The following is an 18011-nucleotide window of genomic DNA, read 5'->3' as shown; positions in this document are numbered from 1 at the left end:
ACCCCTGGCTCTTCTGTGCACTTCCTTAAATACTCCCTGGCCCCACCCTTTTTGTAATTGCGGCGCTGGGCATTCTGGTACCTGTAGTTTTTTCTGCTGTAGTTCTTACACTGCCCGATTTCCTTAAAGGGCCCTTTTTCTGTCACAATATATATATATATATATTCTGTATATAATATATATATATATATATATATATATATATATATATATATATATATATATATATATATATACACATTAGTCCCGGTTATTTAGATTTTTTTTTATTCACACATCATGGGGGACTACATGACCAAATCACCTGGGGAATAAATTTCTCAGTTTTTGCTAGTAGAAAAAGATTTTATTTTATAAACATCAGCATTGTCACAGGCGATTCTGATCTGTTCTTCCTGTGTTCTAAGAAACTAGTTTCTTTTCAGTGGAAGGCAGCTGTGTTGGTGCATGGCTCTTTGATGGAACCAGATTCAGCTATGATGCGTTTCCCTATGATGATATGGATGAGATGATAGGTTTGAAATCCAGTGACATGACAAACAGCGAGTACTGGCCTACTGCTGTGTTTTGGATGGAGGGGATACCTTGTAAAATTGCCCATAGTGATCAAATTGAAATGCATGAAAGAAACAGTTCTCACTAGAACCATTGCTTCTGGAGAGAGACTGATTCTGAACAGAGGGCCTAAGCATCAGTCCCTGATGATGGGGTCAAAACCCTGCCCGGCCTGCAGCCACATGGTCAAGCATTGTCGGATTCTATTTGAATGTTGTAGCCCTGAAGGGATATCATGCTCACATTTAAATGTTGATCCAAACAATGTGAGAAGAACCAAGTGTGTTGGTTGTGAAACTGGTCACTTGGTTAGATGGGCTCATTTGAGGAAACTGGAGTGTAAGAAAGGCGCCCCTGCCAACCGTGTTCAAGTGCAGGTACCAAGTGAAATGAAGGCTATTGTGACCCATATCTGTGATGCGAAAAGCTGGTTGCCTAAGCCAGTCGTAGTCTTTACAGAGACACACAGAGCTGGACAAGAAAGGGAATTTGAATCTTGTTGGATTCTTGTTGAATCGAGCTGATCTGCTTGACATGAACTGTATGTTGTAAACAAATTATTAAAGCGCACTGTTCAGGTTAATGTTATGATATAATCTTTATTAAGCTTATAGGTGAATATTCTAGTATAACAGTAGAAAACTGTTATTATTGGATTTGGTTAAGTCTGTGTGGAGGGAACTCATTGAGTTGAGGTCATGCTGACTGGTACACACCTGTGGAAAGTACTAGCTTTCCTTATCTGAGAGCTGCCGGTACAAAGGCCTATAACTTTGGGAGGAAAGGCAGAAATGAGCATCTCATTTAATTAACTAGAATGCGTTCACAGTCCAGTTCTTATCAGAAAAAAGTAACTTTAATTAGGAAGTAGTTTTTAACATTAGAACCACCGGATTTTCGAACTATCTAGAACCGCTATGTGGGTCACTTTGAACCATATATTTTTAAACTGCTTTGTTATGAAAATGAAAGACAAACTATAGGATACAACTGAAAAGTTTTATTAATGAACATCACATCTAAAAATTGCACAGAAACACTATTTAAATGGGAAATTAAATACAAAAGGCTTTATTTTTCAAATGAGTGCATATACAGCACAACTACAAACAGTGAAAAAATATAAGAAATACACATTTCAAAAGAAACGCGTCTGCCAGCTGACTGTGCCTGCATCCAGGAGCTGTGCTGTATTGTGTAAACTGGTACATACAAACCTTGTGAGAGGGGAGGGATCTGGACCGGCCGTCAGGTGCATGCGGTCCGTACACCCCGTGTCTTCCCACGCTGTCAGGCAATGTCTTGTTGACAGGAGTCAGCTGTGAAGAAATCAGCTGACGCTCTGTAATTGGCTGGGGGGTGGGACTACATGGGGTGAATGAATGAATAAAAAGGCACTGTTTTGTATACAGGAAGTATAGTGGAGCGTGACTTCACAGCAGAATCCTGAGACTTGGAAGGGAAACTGGAAACTCTGGAGCAGCGACTCGGGGAGACAGTGTGGCAACTCCAGCACGAGGCATACAGACCCGGTGGTGCAAGCAAGCCACGCACTGGTTATTTTCTGTATTACTATTGTAGATAGTGAGTTTAGTGGGACTGAGCCGTCCCACAGTGTGTAGGAAAGGGTATAGAGCAGTGCCTGTTTCTCGGGGCTCCCACCACTAGAGGGAGCAACGAGCCGCGGTTAAAAACCTGTAGTTTTTCCTTAAAGTATTTCCTTAAAGTAAACTGAAATGTTTTACAGGTTTGTTTGTACAAAAAGAATATATAAAATATGTTTCATATTAGGCACATAAGTTGTTATCCTACCTGTCATTTCAGTTTGCTGTATGCATGTGAGTGCAGCTTGCCGTATTTCAATCAAAATGACTACTTAAAGATTAAATATTTCCTTCTGATATATTCCCAGTTGCATTTGTGGAACAAAACTAGGTTTTCACTGAGATGGCATCTTGACAAATCCACAATCATAGCAATCTCTCTATCGTAGTCAGTCTACAAACAAAGGTTTGAAATAAAACATAAAAAACATGTGTGCTAGGAGGAGGCGTGTCTTGTTTGCTGCATTTACAAAAATAATAGAATATCTTATGTTATATTTAAAAAAAAGACATGTATTGTAATGCATGGGTCACATTGACCCACATGGCTGTTCTAGTTAGAACTGTTTATAACTTTATCATTTTTGCGATTCTGGCTATTCTCACAGTCAGGATATTTAATTCATATATTTAGGAAAAGTCAAAAACGGACATACGCATACGATTTACAAACGAAGAGTAATTAACATTTTAATTGCAAAATGGGTCAAACTGACCCGCATGGCGGTTCTAGTGTTAAGCCAAAACAGAGCCTCCTAGGTATTGCAATCTAGTAAAAGAAAAACAACCCGTGAAGAGAAAATATGTTTGGGTAAATTGAAATAGAATATCTGCACTAAAATAAATGTTTAAGTTTTACTGTAACAGAAAACTGTTAAGTCTAAAAATGAGACAATTCAGTGCAAATTGTGACCTAATTAAAAACCATTGGTAAATGCACGAAGCTACAAGCCCTTATCAGTAGACTTACTGAAAAAGGCCCCTCGACCTGCCTGCATGAGTGAGGCAACCTTGGACATTAGCAGATAAAGAAAAATGAATCTTGGCATCCAAAGCGGGATTTACTGGTCAGTCGCTGTCTTAGATCCAAGGTCATTTAATCGTCTTTTATATATCAGTTAATATACAATATTTTATATTAATTAACTAAAGGTACCTTATGTTACAAGAACATGATCTTACTCTCATTACCTCAAAAAAGAGCTTATTTGTAGAATATTATTCTTATCAGTGGACGTACCGGTGTGGGCAGTTTCTTAAGTCTGGCCAAGGCATGATTTCAGGCAATGAATTTGGGAAAGTGCTTACAGTAGAGTTTTTTATTAATTAAGAAGTAACTCTGGTGAGAAAGTGGGCCTCTTTGAGTCTTTATCTATAAAATGTCCAATTACTACTGGAGAAGGGAATTTTTAGCTAGAGAAGCCAAGTCTGTTGAACACACACTTGTAAATGAAAAGAAACAAGTTTATCAAAACAAACTGAGAAGTGGATTTTTACTGTTTAGAAGGAAATATATTTTAGACCAAGGCTGGAATAATTAAACAGATCTGGTGTTATATATTATATAAACATCTCTCTCTATATATTTGTATTTTAATAAGTAATAAGAACTTTGTGGTATCGGAAAATATGTTATCAGTCTGAGGATTACCTCATATAGTTTAGAGATTAGAAAGGCAGATAACACGAGATCATATCAAATTATTATTTTTTATTTTTTAGGAGTTGCCAGGACTTTTTAAATATATTACTCACTTAAAGATAAGAGCTGCCAAAACAGACAAAATGTTTAGATTTAACCCTTTGCGGTCCATTGTCGGACTGGGTCCGACATTGCAATTATTCCTCACAGGTCCTTTGTCGGACTGGGTCCGACATCATTATAGCAACGCAATAAACGGGTGTTTAGTCGTTTTTTCTCCGGAAAAAGCCGAGAAAACCATTCAATTGCCGAGTGGTAGCGACAGGAGCCGAGACAAGTCGGAAAAAAAAAAAAAAAAAAAAAAAAAAGGCGTATTTCATGAATAGTCATACATGGTATCAGGTATCAGATAATGGGCGTCCATAATAAACAAGCTGGCTAAGTGCGTCAGCGCACTGAGACTATCATGGACATTTGCAGAGCTTTTTTCAGATGTTATAGTAATAAAATAATGACTTTGATCGCATTATTGAGGAGTTTGGTGATAAAACGAGTGATCTGGAGATGATCGATCGGTATGTACGACTATTATTATTATTATTATTTATTTCTTACACAGCTGAACGCTATAGCAAACAAAAGGCTGGGGAGGGGCTGGAGATGCCTAGTGTGTGCTTTGTTGATATGCAGGGCCATTTAAACCCGTTTGACTGTGAAAAAAAATACTTTTAAACAGCGCGTATAAAATTAACTGCGCGTGTGAAAATTAATTATTCCTGGCGTGCCTGACGCGCGATTAATAAATGGACCGCAAAGGGTTAATTAAGTCTTCTGACGAACCAAGTGGAGGAAAGGTTCTATAAAAGCAGAGGCAAGACTCCAGTAAGGTATCATTCAACTTGGTAACACAAGCTGTTTGGTGCTTTCTCTGAAGATCTTTGAAAAGCTGGTTGCTGTTTGGTCATATTCAGAAGCCTTTGCCTTCGAAGACAGCTCTTGTCTTTACTTATATTCTACACTACACTTCCATATATTGTGAGGTAAGCATCATCTTGAATTTATATCTCACTTATATTGAAGCATTGCTATAGTGATATGAATTATATTTTAGCTTTAGAGAGTGACATATTGGATGCTTTAGGATTTAGAGGTGGGCGTTTTAGCGTTTTGCATGTCTGGCCTAAGGGCAAAACATGTGATAACCATAATTGTATTGAAGTGTTAATGCTTAAATTTGTAAAGGCACTGGATCACCCAGATTGCCTATTAGCTGGGATCCGACGTGGTCTGTAACCACTCAATCCATTTTTAAGCATTTAATAAACTGAATGAGTACTAATACTGCTCTGATTTGTTAAAACTTCAAATTTGAATGGGTCTGCGATATATTGTAAGTCAGTGCATGAACAATCCACTTACAGGGGTCCAAAACATCTCTATGTCCTCGTTAAATGTCTCCCCTGACTTTAAGAGTGTACTCAGAGCATAAAAAGGTATGTGGAATCTGACAGCGTGTATCCAGATAATGGTTCCAGATCCTTTTGCACAATGATTGTTTTCTGTTTCCACATTGCATAAGATATTTAAATCACAGCAACAACATTGTTACAGGAGGAAGCATGATTTGGACACTGCTACAATGTTTATAAGAGAAATTATCTGTCTGTTTGTAAATGGTACAAGTTGTGAAATAAAAATATATTGCTGTGGGGCTCCAGAGTGGCACATCCAGTAAAACAGCTCCATGTGGAGTGCAGGATGCACCCTATAGCCTGGAGATTGCAGGTTCGAATCCAGGCTATGTCATTGCCGACCGTGACCGGGGTTTCCTAGGGTCGGCGCACAATTGGCTGAGCGCCGCCCTGGGTAGGACGGGCTTACATCGGCAGGGCAATCCGCGACAACACCAGCGACCCCTGTGGTTGATAGGGCGCCTGCGGGTCTGCAATGGAGCCATTCAGATCTGTGTTGTCCTCCGGCACTATAAAACCGGGATAAAAATAATAATTGGCGATTCCAAGTTGGGGAGAAAACCCTGGGATTTTAAAGAAAAAAATATGTATTGCTGTGCCATGGACACCACAAAATACGGCAAGGGTAAAGTCATGTGTTTCCTGTTTCTCTTCCCTGTAAAACTTTATTATGGCTCATAATGGCAATACAGACCACAGCCCAGAGCCGTTTTAAATAAAAAACTGACCTCTTTGGGCCAAAAAGTTCCTCAGCCATTATTCAAGGAACAAGAGCAAGGGCTGCAAGGATTAAGCCATGCGACTTGAAAGGAACTATGTGCTTGACACTTTAAGTTTTCCCTTGGCTCTCGGAGAACAGTCCTCACAGAAATGAGACCGAACCGATCAGCCTCCAATGCTGGGAAACAAGCGTTACTTCTCCCAATGGGAAAATGAAGAAAAGGATAGACGATACATTTGAGAAGACTAGAAGTCGCCCTGACTAACAAGGAACACCTAAGCTTGGGAAGTGATGTCACTTGCCCCCCAAAAGAGGACCCCCGGCTCCCTGCATCTGCGCCACCAATGCAATTATTTTTTTTAAATAACAACAATGGTTAATAAAGAAACATAGGTTAGTAAGAGACAATCAATACTGGAGGATTTATTTTTGTATTCATTATTAATAAGGACTAATCTCACCTGCTCAGCGGAGAGGAAAAACACCCCCTTTTCATTGGGAGGAAACTGGGCATACTAGCAATATTCTGTTTCGCTGAATAGATATCAGCGAGTGACTAATATCTGATAAGGTACTGGTTAATGCTTACTTTGGCTGGTGAATTTGCTGTGCCTATACAAAGGAATGGGAGGGGGATATATTTGAGAGTTCCCAGGGGGAAGTACAGCTTGTCGTTGCATGAATGACAAACAATAGAATGACTTCCTGGCTGAAGAGGGAAGGGGATACCTGATTTTGCTTGCCGTTTCGTAAGAGGAGCAGGTGGATGAAGCGAGGCAGAAGGCAGACCGGCTGGTTTAGTAGGAGGAGTGAAGACATAATAGGAGCGAATACAGCAGCCGTGTAGACTTGAGTGGACATGATGAGATTGCTTGGACGTGATGACATTACAAATAGATGAATTTAGTTGAATATCAGACCGCTGAATTGGTAGGTTATCTTATGTGTAAACAAGGATTATGCGTGAACAAGAACAAAAATGAAATCCTGGACAAAAGAACAGATACTACATCAAAATAGAAAATAAAAATGAATATATTTAAAATAACTGACCGTCAAAATCTGACATGAATGGAGAATTTTACTCTTTGGACAAGGGCGACCTCTAGTGGCTGAAACTGGCAACTGCTTGACTTGTGACAGTGAGCTGGGTTTGTGACAGTGAGCTTGTAGCTTACAGCTTCAGTTGGGAATTTATGGCTGTTGCTGAAGGAGAGAAAGAATGTTGCATGGGGAGCATTATAAGATAGAACGAGATGACATGAGTGTGAAAAATTTGGCAGCTGCAGTGCCAGGGGAGCGCGGCAAAAGCATGGATAGGACAATCAATCCCATGGTTTAGTCGGGCGATCCCATGAGTCAATGCGCTTATCTCTACAGTTGCCATTATTGGAGCCCACTCAGGAAGTGTGGGTAACAAAGCACTGCCACTCCATAATTAATGTAGACAGAATGAACACTGTCGTGAGCGTAAGGGGCGTGGCTGTAATGAAATATTTTATTATTATTTATTTCTTAGCAGACACCCTTATCCAGGGCGACTTACAATTGTTTCAAGATATCACATTATTTTTACATACAATTACATTATTTTTTACACATTATTTTTTCATACAATTACCCATTTATACAGTTGGGTTTTTACTGGCGCAATCTAGGTAAAGTACCTTGCTCAGGGTACAGCAGCAGTGTCCCTCACCTGGGATTGAAAACCACAACCCTCCGGTCAAGAGTCCAGAGCTCTAACCACTACTCCACACTGCTGCCCTATTTTGGTATGACTGAATGCGTTGCTACTAATTCTGGAGCCTGAACCTAAAAACATAAAGCAAGCAGGATAGGACAAACAATCCCATGATTCAGTCGTGCCATTCCATGACTCAACGCGTGCACCACCACAGACACCATCACTGGAGCTCACCCAGAGGTGGAAGCAAACAAGCATCAGACAAACAGCAGAATCATTTTCTGTAAAAAAAAAAAAATCTCACTACCAATATCAAATTTTCTCACTAACACAGAATTCCTGATTACGCTCAGCAAACAGCTTTTGAAGGAGACATTTCTGTTTACACTCGGCAAGAAGCTGCTATTCTCGTTGGTCTGCAGAGCGCAGCAGGAGTGGCGTACACTGCTGTCATGATGGATGCTTAAGCTCAGCAAGAAGCTTTTCTCGGTAAGTAGCTTTTCTTTCCTCTGGACTGCAGGGGTGCAGTGGGAGGCGCTGCATGACAATACGAAAACACAAAACAGACAGAGAATGAGTGTTTGACCCAGGGCTTAAATAGGGAGGTTAATTGATAGATTGACTTGATTAACTAGGGGAAAGCCCCTGCACCTGGTAAATGGTTACATTTAATCTTTTGGAAATTCTCAGGGTCTTTCATATGTCTTAATTATATACCTCCTTGCATAAGTATGAGAAACAATTTCAGTTTGTATTTGATTTAAGCACCCCATGTAGAGACAGTCTGAACCACAACAAGATTTACAGATTTTGGTTTCAAACACTGCTTGCAAACACTGCAGAAGACTTCACAATTCTTATGAAAGTACATTTTGAAAGTGGCTCTAATGTGTTCCCTAAGGATAGTTTTATCAGTCTGGGTGATCACATCATTATTCTACAGAATAAAATCAATGGCTCTGTTCTTGTGTTACAGGCATTTTGACAGGCAGAAGGAGATCACCAGTGAGACATGTCACCAATGGGTAGCTTTTCATCTTACTCTGGTTAATTGGCAAAACATATTTTTCAATAACAATAGAACAAATAGAACCAGATCTGAAAACATATGCTTTTTGACAAGTGAATTGTTGTCAGCCAGCTGAGGAGGTTGTGCCAAGCACTCTTATTGTTGATTACTGGGACAGAGGGATGACTGTTTACTGGCCTTGCATATGCTAATAGGCCTAATATGTAGGTAGCAAGCTGTGGGAGGGGGTCTGAGATGTGATCTGTTTATTTAAGCTGTTCTATTTGGGATGAAGGGATGTTTTCAGTTGCTTGTACATGAGTGCAAACCTGAGATGGTTAATTGATTCTAAGACATGCTAAGTACAGAAGGATATTAAGATGGGCAGCTTCTAGTGCTCAGGGCACATGGTAAGCAGGACTCCTAATAGACTGTTACTGTCTTTGCGTAAGTTCCTCCTTAGTAACACTACAACATGATACCAGCACTGAATGTCCTTTTCAATGTCATTTACTGGAATTTATGTGAGCTTTTAGGATTCCGAGCCCCAACATTTCTAAGGGTTGTCACAACCCTGGCTTGGGATTTGTTGTACTATATCATCAAGGGCCGAACCAGGAATTTGTGACTTGCATAATCATGTCTAAGATGATGCAATTCGCTAGTACACAAATGCCAAGTTTTCTTCGGTGACTTGCAGTGAGAAATAAGTGGGCATGACAGTGTTCATCATACAACCTTGTCATGGCCCGGCACAATTTTGTGTTTGTTTAATGCAGTTAAATAGTTTAATATGTAATTTGAACTTGTTTTCCACTTTCATATGCCTCTGTTTATGTTTGCAATCAGCTCTTCTGAGTTTAACCTTTTGCAGTCCATTTATTAAGTGCGTGTCAGGCGCGTCAGGTCCAATTTATTTTCACACACGCAGTTAATTTTAGACGCGCTGTTTAAAAGTATTTTTTTCCACAGTCAAACAGGTTTAAAAGGCCCTGCATATCAACAAAGCACTCACTAGGCATCTCCAGCCGCGCCCCACCCTTTCGCTCGCTATAGCTTTCACATATGCTAAGAAATAAATATTATTATTATTATTATTATTATTATTATTTATTTCTTAGCAGACGCCCTTATCCAGGCAAGCAAATACAAATACATTCAAGTGTTACAATACAAGTAATACAATAAGAGCAAGAAATACAATAATTTTTGTTCAAGTGTGACAAACCACAATTCAATAATACAGCAGATAATAGTGATAGTTACATCAGGATATGATTAAATAGTGATAGTTACATCAGGATATGATTAAATAGTGATAGTTACATCAGGATATGATTAAGTACAAAATACTACAGGTTAAACACTTGGCAGATTACAGTATTCTGAAGTACAGGATTAAATGCAGTAAAATAGGGGGCAGATAAGAGCAAAATAAAGCACATTTAAATGAAGGGTGATAGTGTCCCAGGATACAACAGAGGAGTTCTACAGGTGCTGTTTGAAGAGGTGAGTCTTAAGGAGGCGCCGGAATGTGGTCAGGGACTGGGCAGTCCTGACATCTGTAGGAAGGTCGTTCCACCACTGCGGAGCAAGGGTGGAGAAGGAGCGGGCTCTGGAGGCAGGGGAGCGTAGCGGAGGTAGAGCCAGTCTTCTAGTGCAGGCGGAGCGGAGAGGTCGAGTGGGGGTGTAGGGAGAGATGAGAGTCTGAAGGTAGCTGGGTGCAGTCTGGTCAAGGCATCTGTAGGCTAGTACAAGAGTCTTGAACTGGATGCGAGCGATGATCGGGAGCCAGTGGAGTAAGCGGAGTAGTGGAGTAGCGTGGGCGAAGCGAGGCAGAGAGAACACCATAATAATAATAACAGTCGTACATACCGATCAATCATCTCCTGATCACTCATTTGATCACCAAAGGCCTCAATAATGCAATCCAAGTCATTATTTTATTACTATAACATCTGAAAAAAGCTCTGCAAATGTCCGTGATATTCTCTGAGCGCTGATGCAGTCACAGCCAGCTTGTTTCATTATGGCCGTCGTTATCTGATGCCAGGGCCAAGTATGACTATTCATGAGATACGCCCCTTTTTTCTTTTTTTTTTTTTTTGGCTTTTTCTGGAGAAAAAACGACTAGAAATCCGTTTTTTGCGTCATTTTGATGATGTCGGACAGAGTCCGACATTGGACCTGATAGGAATAATTGCAATGTCGGACCAGGTCCGACATAGGACTGCAAAGGGTTAATAGTATAGTATTGTATGGAAGCAGGTTTTCCAAAAATCACAAGGAAAACATATTTGCAGGTAAGAATAATATTTTATTATTAATTCTCTTCATACAAACAAGACCTACTGAGCTGTTGAAAACCCTAAAAATGGCAGCCCTGCCCTATATATGCCTACCACTTCCCACTGGGCCTAACCTGGGCTTCCCTCTTCACTTAATCCCTTGAGCAACCCGTGTGACCAACCCCCAAAGCATGCCCAATAAAACTATTCCTACTGCTGGGATCATCCCTAACCTAACCCCAGTTGGTACTGCAGCCTCACTATTCTAGAGGGAGACTGCAGCTGGATCATTCTGGATAGGTCCCGGACTCAGGTATCCCTACCCCACCCCCAGCTATAGTAAGGATACAGATGGAACCAACATATTTTACAATCTTGCATGATTTTACCTGGAATTAGGAAGCAAAGAGATTTAGCAACTCTGATTCAACTTTCAATCTAAAAGCCAAGTAAGAAACAGCTTGAAGGTGGAAACTCCTTTCATATTCAAGACATTTATGAGAAAAAAGATTAAATCTCAGCATTGGAGCAACATGATTGCAAAACATTTGAATCTTTCCCCTTTAATACATGTTGACATCACTGGAGGGTCTTTGGAATTAATGCTCTCTTAATCAGAGTTATCAAATCAATAACAAAAACAGCAGTAGCTTGATTTTAAAACAACTGGATACTTCTGTTTTTCTGGTACCTTGCAAAAGATCTACAGTCATTCATGTCCAGGGATTTTGAACGTTCAGATTGCCTCCAAGGTTGCTCTGTCGGTTGTCTCCCATTACAGAACATAAGTGGTTTTTCACAATCTTCAGTGTGGAGAAGCTACGCTCACAAGCAGCACTGCTTACAGGTATTGTTACTGCAATTTTACATAAACGAAAGAGTTCATGAAAAACCTCCTCAAATGGTTTCAGAAATCTTGTGAACTCAAGCAAACTGGATGGCTTCTACATGCCACTCTTAACTTTGTGATCCAAGATTCGATGGGCCTGATGTAGCTCATGGCTGAGATCTTCTATATCTGAACCATATGTTTCTGCTAGTGGATTTACAACATCTTTCTCCAAAAAGTCTTCACTATTAGGACTCGGTGCATGTATTCCCTTCATGATGTGGCTGTTTTTCTTTGAAAATCTACGTTCCATTTCCCCGATCATGGTGTCAAGAATAGGGTAGAATAGTTGTGTTCTGAAAGTGCCCTTGTTACTCCCATCCTTTCGCTCCCCAACTGTAGACATCACTACTGATCCTTCAAGTCTTGAAGTTGGACATGGAGTTCTTTTCTTGATACTTGTTGTGATGGTGTAGCAGCCACCCAGTGACACCGAATAGGGGTCCCAACACCACCACTAGGGGGGCACTACTAAACTAAATTAAAAGGTTGGACTAGAGGCGAAGTGACCGGGAATGACAACAGAATGGCCGAGGCAGAATAAAAGTTCACAAAACTTTGATACAATGATCTAGGGTTTACATAAATCAGTTTAAATAACTATACAATACAATGCATTAAAGTTTTACTAAAAACAAGGGGAGGGGAAATTAAATAGTCAGCCAATAGCCACAGTATATTTAAAAGCATGGGGTATTAGACCAACATATAGCAGCGATTTCACTTCTCATTAAGAGTGGTAGATGGTTGGAAACAGCTCTTCCCAGCAAGGGTTCTACAACAAAAGCCAGATTGTTAATACACACAGGGTTTAACAGTATTAGGGAACGTTAGCAGCAATATACCAGGTTTAACTACATTAGAACAGTTTAACAGTAAAATACAAGTTTAGTTATATTTAAGACAATTAGCAGGAAAGTTCAGGTTTAGCAGCAAAATAAAAGGGCAATAACATAAATTGGGGGTTAATTAGTTGTTAATAGACTGGCAGAACTGCAATGTTAAACAAAAGGAAACACAATGAAAATTACATTACTTAATTAGCAGGTCAATCAGGTGGCTACTGCCCTCAACCACACCGATTAACCACCAACCAAAGCACACTAATAATAATAATAATAATAATAATAATAATAATAATAATAATAATAATAATAATCAAAATATCAACAACAACTCATTACACAAACACACTCAGAAAACTAGCAAAAACGTAATAAAATATAAATCACTTAACTACCGTGTCTACAACACACCAATCATCATAAAAATAAAATAACAAACAACCAATTACCTTTCAGTGCGCCGAGGACAAGACACAAAAACTGACTGACCTGCTTTAACAAATAAAGAAACAATACCTCCCCCACCCGTAATTGCTGGCCAGCGAAGTGTGATTAAGACAAAGACGTTCCCCCCGTTTAAACCAGACGAGAGGAGAAGGACACAGCGGTGTAGCATTCGTAAACAAAACCGAAAGGTGTGGGGATTTTTACCTGCTGCTGGAACACTTTTAATCTAACAAAACAAAACTTATGAGACCAGGATTTAACCACACGTCTCGGAGCTTTATTCAACAGGCTAGCTCTCGAATTACCGGACACTTTACTTTTGGAATACACTCGCACGGCTTTAACACCGCAGAAACAGCGCGTCTCCAGAACACTCATCTACAGCAGCACACCGAATCTCAGGTCCCCCGCACCTGTCGGTCCTTCCTCTCTCGCCTCGTCTCAAACAAAGAGGCAGTTTATAAAAGCAAATAAATTATCCAAATCAATCACAAATAAATCAATCAATTAAAAAGAAACACGACACATGAAACGAAGCACTTGTAACAAAACATAAAAACACCTAGTTGCCTAGGAACCAATACATAATCAAAGTAGCCCTTTTTTTCGGTTCCTGGGTAGTAAGTGTTATTTCCTAATTGCTTATGCCTCAAAAGTATAGAAAATGGCTATTATTCCCCACAAACTTTGCTTTTGTGACTAGGACAGTGATATTTTGAAATTTACCTATTTCCAATGAGAAAACGGGCGAATGTGTATTTTTGTTCACATAAAGTCAGAAAAAAACAACATATGAATCCAAATTAACATGTATTTATACTAAAGTAATACAAAAATAACTACAAAAGATTTAGAAGTGAGTAGTTTTTCGAGATTTACGATTATACTGTAAATCACTTTCACGAATCAGCCCCCAAATGTAGTCTCCCATCATGTTCCAAAAGCTTTCTTTCAACTAATGGATTTTGCTTTCCAACCAAATGTAGAATTTCCAGAAAGTTTCCTTTATTTTTAGACTTTTTGGACTCACAGTGTCCTCGCTGAGCAATGTTTTGCGTTGCAGTTAAAAGGAGCACTTCTGCAATCGTCTTGATATACTGCCTGTTCTCTTGTATCTTTTTCTTGTAGCGTTCGTTGATCAGCTGCAACACGGAGGTGTTACTATCTGCCATCCTCTGGTATTCTTTCCAGGGTCCCATTGCCAGGCCATGGCATTCTGATTTCATATCCAAAATAATTGCATTTTAATTTACAGGGTGTGAATAAATGTGAACATCGTGTTTTTAGAAAAATATGCAATTATTTTGGACAGGTATGTTTTTGCGATGTCCAATACTGATAGTCTTAAATGTTCATGTTTTCATTTATTTGTGTAACAGATACTGAATGTACACATTTATTTTGCTAAAACCAGTTACAGTGTATTAAGGGTGTGGATAATCCACATATATATATATATATATATATATATATATATATATATATATATATATATATATATAGTGACACACCGGGGTAAGTCTGCCACTTGCAGGACCATCTTCACCGTCTTTTTGGTGGAAACTAGACCCACAGGACCACAGAAATTAAATAAAACAGGACACTGCCTGTATATTTATTTGTAGAAAACAAAAACAAAACACCTATCTCCGTTTGGAGATCTGACTTCACTCTCCCCCCTTTGTCTATCTTATCCACTGGGTAGCTGAGCTACTTAACAGTTTTAAACTTGTTACACCGTATTCTTTTTGTCTTTTTCCAACTTCTCCTTTTTCCACAAAGTCTAACCGTAACCACCAGTCCAGCCACTTACAAAACTAACACCTCTTAAACACCTGCAGCTGTGCTGGTTTACATTTCAATTAAACCCTATGCACTCCTGGCCCTTGTAGTTTCTTTGTTGGCTGCCATTTTGTAGGCCCTGTTAACTACAATTCCCGCATTGTCTCTGGGAGATGTAGTCTTTCCCTGCTCAATCCGGCACTTTCCAGTGCCCCTGTATACCGTAATATGCTAGGACCCACATATTTTCCATTCATGACCAGCCCACATCTATGGTCACAATATAGAGAGAGAATAATAATAATGTTAATCACCATGCATCAATACAGTATGCAAAACATAAGAATGTATGAATACGTAAATATGTTATTTTGTTTAATTATTTTAATGTTAAAAATATGATAAAATGTACCCTGTAGTCCGGTTGCAACAGGAGCCTCAGTATCCGGTGGGGGAACCACTGCTGGTCCAGATGAAACAGTTTCATCATCACTGTCCAAAAGAACATCACTTGCAGAATCACTGGGGGTCTCAATAATATCCTCCAGTAATTCTGCATCAGAAGGACATGATTCATTGTCTGAAATCTTCTCTCTACTTCTCTTTTTCTGCCTCTGACTGCATTCACCTAAAGAGGTGAATGCAGAATCTTTGCTCATTTCTTTTGGCACCAAGAACCTCCTCATGCCGTACAGTTTTATTTTGTATGCTTTCGTACTGTCCTCTCTCCCTCTCTCTCAGCTGTACCCTCTGTCTGTCTGGTCTCACTGATGGCTTGATCACACCTTGAACCTACAAAAATACCACTATATTATAACTATAGTCATATTAACTCATAACCTACATGCATGTATACAGGGGGATTTTCATAGCTTTTTGGAAAAATAGCTGGCCTGAGGCTAATATGGAGTAAGTGGAGGAGCACATTTTGTACAGGAACAAAATGATTTGAATAATACTCTTATAGTGACAATTAACTATTTTAAACACCTTAGATGGTACATGTGTATGGAACATGACTCAAGTCTCTATTACTAATATTATTATGATGAAGAAGAAGGAGACAGGAGAAGGCAATAATATTTCATTTCAGGAAGATCTTGGCAAATAAGGCATTCATCCATTAGGAGTGTGTTCTGTAATAACAGGTACATATATTATTTTAGGTCAAAAAACACTGGCGTTTTTATTTTAAAAATAAGCCTTTCATTCATTATTTTCAATTCACCTCCTGCCTGCTCTTAATTATCCACTTCCAAAAATGAGAACATTATTTATATAGGCTCTTTCAATCATTTATTTGACATTTAAAATACGGTTAAAAAGACGCATATATCCTCGTGCATCATTATAGGTTAGGTACCATGGATTTATAAATAAACTTGTATGAACCTTTACAATAGTACTACTGACGGACACAACACTTCACTTTTACATGTGTTGTATGTTTAACACACCTCTGCTTTTATGTAATATGATTGCTGTTATCTTTTTTTATTTGAACTAAGTGTTTATTATTTTTAATTATCAAAAAGCCAAATTTACCTTGGGTTCTTCTGCTCTGCCTCCATTTGCCTGGATAATTGGAAGATCAACTTCACAGTCGCCATGAGTGGTCTGGTGTGCTGTATGTCAAACTACCAGTACCACTTAAACCCACCCCCTCTGTCCTCCACACGTCATCTGATTGGACTATATGGACAATGTCTATTTAAACAAAATACATACACAAAGTTTGTTTCTCTTCAAGTTCTATGACAACTGCATCCATTAAAAATATTAAGAAAAATATTTAAAGACAATAATCTTGGTAAGGGACACATGGGGGGAGGGGCGATTCCAGTCAGTCAGTCTGAGGGTAAATATTGGGTTGCTAGCTGGGGTGGCGGACACGCCCCTGCTTATATAGGAGGCTACGGTGAATAACAAAATAAAAGTTTGGGCATTGGTGCAAAATCAATACAATTCTCATATTCGCCATGGAAAGTGTGACAGACAGAAATGTGGGTGAGTTAAATAGTTAAATTAAATGTATATTTAAAATTGTTGTAATAATTAACGTAAGTACATACTGTGATAAGACATATCTTGCTGCATTTCTGGGTATTTGAAGGCTTACCGCACACCCTGTTGTGGGTAAACCTTCAACCACCCAGAAATGTGGTAAGATATGTCTTACCACACACCCTGGGGTGGGTTATTGCATTTATAAAATAGCTCTCTGCTTATTTTATAAAAGGAAAACAAACACAAAAAACAATAAGATTTTAAACTTTAAATTAAGTTTTATTTTATGTATCCTTCTGCCAGTGCAATATAGTGCCTATACTTTGTCTTTAGAAGCAACAAATCTGCTGGGAAAACATATGTCTACTGAGTACATTTTTCTTTGTTAGAAATTCAAGATTATTTTGTATACTGCAGTTTGAATATATTATTTTCCTGCATAGTTACTCGAAATGTTCCTTTTTAGGTTTAAAAAGGTTTAAAGAGTGAGTACCATGTCTTTAAGTTAAAACAGTATCTATGAAAGGTATTGCAGTTGTTTCCCTATCTTCCCTGGGCACTTTTTCTTCATTTTTTAAAGAAATTATAGAAATGAGGTAGCCTGTCTGGAGGCAGTCCACCAATAGGGGAAAACAAGAGAATACAAAAACACAACAAGAAAACATTTTCAGGTAAGGAAAGCTTTTTCATAATGAAAATCACTGAGGATTTGCCTTCAAGAATGATTTTTTTCCCTTCTCAGTATGTCAACCTTGAAGTCATAAGCAGAGATTTAACACAGACTTGGTTCTCAGCATTTAAAGTACTGTATTGGATACTCAGAAGTCAAATACTATAGACTTATTGAGCGTAACATCTACTTTCTTCATAATTTGAATAATGACCATAATGTTACGGATGGCAGTCCCCATTACAGATTACTGTAATGTAAACAAACACAAGAGAGTCAGTATTCTTTCTTTCCTATAGCTTGCTTCTTTACTATTTATATATTTATTGCAGAAATCATTGATTTATGTAACATACCAAAGCTCCATTGTTTTATTTAGAAATATAGCCGCCA

This window comes from Acipenser ruthenus, chromosome 3, assembly GCF_902713425.1.
Source record: "Acipenser ruthenus chromosome 3, fAciRut3.2 maternal haplotype, whole genome shotgun sequence".
In the NCBI taxonomy this organism is placed as follows: Eukaryota; Metazoa; Chordata; class Actinopteri; order Acipenseriformes; family Acipenseridae; genus Acipenser; species Acipenser ruthenus.
This window is presented reverse-complemented; position numbering follows the sequence as displayed.